The sequence below is a fragment of the Silene latifolia genome, chromosome 10, assembly GCF_048544455.1.
Source record: "Silene latifolia isolate original U9 population chromosome 10, ASM4854445v1, whole genome shotgun sequence".
Classification (NCBI taxonomy): Eukaryota; Viridiplantae; Streptophyta; class Magnoliopsida; order Caryophyllales; family Caryophyllaceae; genus Silene; species Silene latifolia.
The window spans coordinates 16,658,098-16,662,047 of record NC_133535.1 but is presented as its reverse complement, the minus strand read 5'-3'; the positions used below and the strand labels follow the sequence as shown (position 1 = coordinate 16,662,047).

General features: G+C 39.3%; 1 non-coding gene across 1 annotated transcript; it reads right to left on the bottom strand.

Moving 5' to 3' along the window:
- Positions 1-3,144: 3,144 nt before the first annotated feature.
- Positions 3,145-3,253, bottom strand: LOC141609693 (small nucleolar RNA R71). The gene has a single exon (XR_012527612.1). It is a non-coding gene; the product is annotated as a small nucleolar RNA R71 (small nucleolar RNA).
- Positions 3,254-3,950: the final 697 nt, after the last annotated feature.

Genomic DNA, 3,950 nt, shown 5'->3' with positions numbered 1-3,950 from the left:
CATTCTGACTTCCTTCCCATTTTAAGTAGAACATCTTAGCCTCATCTAGCTCTTTAGTCAATGTTTCGATTTTAGCAAGATGATTAAGATTTAATTTACCTAAATTGTCGAAAGCTTGTTTTGCAAGTCTTGCTTCATCACTAAGTAACATCCCAATTTGTTCCAATTGTTTATTATCCCTTTGACACAATTTGAGGTCAGCTAGAAGAGTGTCACGTTCCTTAGTCAAAGAAGACACTAATTTCGTGAGAGTATCTATTTCTTTTCTCGACTCAGATGTCACAGTAGAGACCTCTGTGGCATGAGTCTGTTCAGCTTTTTTTAACATCTCAATTTGAGCAAGAAGGTCATCATTTGATTTTTGAGCACGTTCTAAGGCACTTTTGACATGACTAGACTCATCATTTAACATTTCAGCAATCTTAACAAGATCATCCTTTTCGTTGTTACGAGTTGCTAAGTCAATCAAAAGTTGGTCACGTTCTTGAGTTAGTGACGACACATTTCTTTTGTTAGAACTGGATGCAATAGTACAGGGATCTGTTGCATCGGTTTCATCGACTTTGTTGGCTAAAAACAAATTTTGTTTTCGAAGCTTTTTGATTTCTTTCTCAAGACTCAATATGGAACTAGGTTGATCATTCTCATTTAAACTTTCTTTTAGGATGACATTTTCCTCAGCTATGTCCTCAATTTCGATTTGCATAGCTTCTAACTTATTAGTTTGGACACGACATTTATCAATAAATTGATCTCGGAGGAGACAAAATTTCCCTTTAGAGAAAGATCGAACCTTTTTCTTGAGCTTAATTACCTCATGGTCTGAATCAGAGTCTGAGTCCGCGGAGTGAGCCATAAGACACTTGATGTCTTCTTTCTTTGATGATTTGGAAGCATTTTTTGAGGAGCTAGACGAGATGCTAAGTTTGGCGTCTAATTCATCCTCAAGGACATCGTCCTCTTCAGAATCAGACATGCCCCAAATAGCAGTCATTACTTTGTTTTTGTAATCACGTTTTGCAAAGTCACGTTTTTCCTTATATTTGATATCGTTCCACTTTGGGCATTCTTTGATTTGGTGACCTTTGTCACCACATTTAAAGCAACCAACAGTGGAGTTAGACTTTCTCCTAGGAAAACGACGTTTGCTAGAGTTATTGCTATACCTTTGAGAGTTTCGACCATTTATCATGCCAACAATGTTTCTAGCGAACATTGCAAACTTGTCATCTTTATCCTCCTCATCACTTGAGAGAGCATTAAGAGCGAGTCCTTTCCCTTTAGAGCTTTCACTAGAACGCTTCATGAGAGTTAATGATACGTGCATATTCTATACACTTTATCTGTGGTTTTGGCACGTATTTCTATGCATAATTGTTAGCTTAAGGCTGCTATTTCTCCCGAAACGGTTTACTTTGCATTTTCTATGATTTATTGTAGGAATGCGTGAAAGTAAGCTAAATCAAGCCAGATTCGTCCTCCGAAAGCAACTTCAAGGAAGCCCATAGGAAGGAGGTTCAGATTCACTCACCTTGGGATGCGTGCAAAGGAGTGAAGAGTTGATTGGAAGCAACAAGAGAGCCACTGCACAGCAAATTCAGTCGATCGACTAGGTTGTGAGGTCGATCGACCACTGAAGCTCATCAGATGCTACTGTTCCGCATATTCAGTCGATCGACCAGGCTGACTGGTCGATCGACCAGTTTTCGAGCTGATACGTTTTTTCTTCGTGTTAGACTTTTAAAAGCCCAACTTGTAATTAACTTTCAGTATCTTTTTATCAGTAGGCGGCAACAACTTTTAGGTTATGCTTTTCATTCTGGGAAAACTCAGTTTTAGATCTAGCTTGGAGACGGAAACCTTCGATTTGAATGCTTTGTTATTAAATTCAATTAGTAAGCTTTTTATGCAATTCTTCCTCTTCCTTATTTCCTTGTTGTTTTGATTCTTGCTTTCATCAATTAATTTCTGCAATTGAGTTCTTCTCTTTCGTTTTAGTTCGACTTCAATTATGTCGAATTTGTTCTTTACCATTAATTTTGCAATTAGTGTAGTCATAATTATGCGTAGGTAATTCCTGTGATTGGGAACAAGGTGAGCCATGGTATTAAATTAGGATTGTTGTGTAGTATGAGTTCTTCCGTATTGGTCTTGTTATCTTCTGATAAATTTCTTTACTAGATTGAAAGATTGGTAATTTGTGTTATCATTAGATTAGGAATTTCTCTTGAGCGGAAGCTTTGATAAATTCTAGGGAATTAATAGACCGTGAGGTTATTTGAGCTTTGAGCGAAAGGCTAGCTTATTTTCCCTAAGACCGTATTATAAGACTTTTGCTGCCTTACTGACCTGATTTTTGCCATGGTGAATCGAAGTTCCCGATCCCTTTTTTATCTTGTTGAGAATATTCATTTTAGCAATTAGACAGTTAATCAACCAAATTCAAAACCCCCAATTAATTGTTACTTTTATAGACTGAAAAATAGCAAACAAAATCAACCTTGTCTCTCTGTGGTTCGACCCTTACTATCACTAGCTATAGTTTTAGTTTGGATTTATAAATTTAAATTTTGGTACTAAACGACGGTATCAAATTTTGGCGCCGTTGCCGGGGAGACAGTGTAATTCTGTTTGCTTTATTTTAGTTTATTTTTCTTGTCTCAAGGAACTTTTGTTCCTTGAGGCCGTTGCTTACCTTTGCTTCTAGTTTTGCTTTTGCACAGTTAGAAGACAGGTTTTTGAGAGGAAGACTTGAGTACTCTCACTTTGGAAATTATGGCTACAATATATGATAATTTTCAGCCAAAGGAGCACCACCTTCCAAAGGGGCGCCAGTTACCTACCCCTACTACCGGTAGTTTCGAGTTTCGTTCCTCTTATATTGATTTAGTGGAGCGAAATCGGTTCATGGTCCGGATGAAGACCCCTTGAAGCATATGGAGACTTTCACAGACTATTGCTGTTCCATACCTATACCGGTTGGGGTAACTCAAGATGAAGTAAAGGGGTTTATGTTATTGTACTCCTTGAAGGATTCGGCGCGAGATTGGTACCGCTACCTTGATAGGGTAGCAGTTGGAGTCACGGATTGGACATCTTTAGCATTAGCCTTCTACAAGAAGTACTTCCCACTTTCAAAGACTGATGCCTTGAAGGGTAAAATCACGAGTTTTCAGCAAGGAGCCGACGAAGATTTTTGTGAAGCATGGGGGCGTTTCAAAAGTTTGGTCCGAGCTGTCCCTCATCATGGTTTCCAGCAATGGTATCTTTGCAACCTGTTTTACAATGCTTTATATGATGATTACAAGGTCATCTTGGATGCAGCTGCTAATGGTAGGTTCCAAAATAATACCGGTCAAAGCAAGGGTTGGAACACTATTGAGGAGATGGCAGTCCATAGAGCTGAGTTTGGAAGTTCACGTGGAAAGTCACGAAAGCAAAGTGAAGAAATGACTGCTGTTGTGACACTGATAACTTCCATTTCTACCCGTCTCGAGAAGCTGGAGATTTCGGAAGCTTCCAAGGAGAAAGTCGAAATTCTTGTTCAAAACTCGGATGAGATCGAGAAGTTGAGAGAGATGGTCCAACTCCTTTTGGTTCAAGTGGCGAATATGGAAGCAGCCGGGATTGAGTCCTCAAGGAATTTTGTGAAACAATTGGAGAATATGGAGGCTAAGCAAGCTGGTAATTCTTCAAGCAAATGTGAAGGGCCGGTTGAGACGATCAATGCCATCAATCTCAGAAGTGGCCTTTCTTATGAAAGTCGCGACAAGCCAAAGGAAGACTCGGGAAATGATGAAGAAGTTCGTTTAAATTCTGCTGCAAAAACGAGCTTGAATGCCAGTACTTCTAGTCGATCGACCACCATTCTCAGTCGATCGACTGAAGCGTCAGATAAAATAGTTTCTGGTCAGAAACTATTCACACCCAGCACATCCAGTCGATCGACT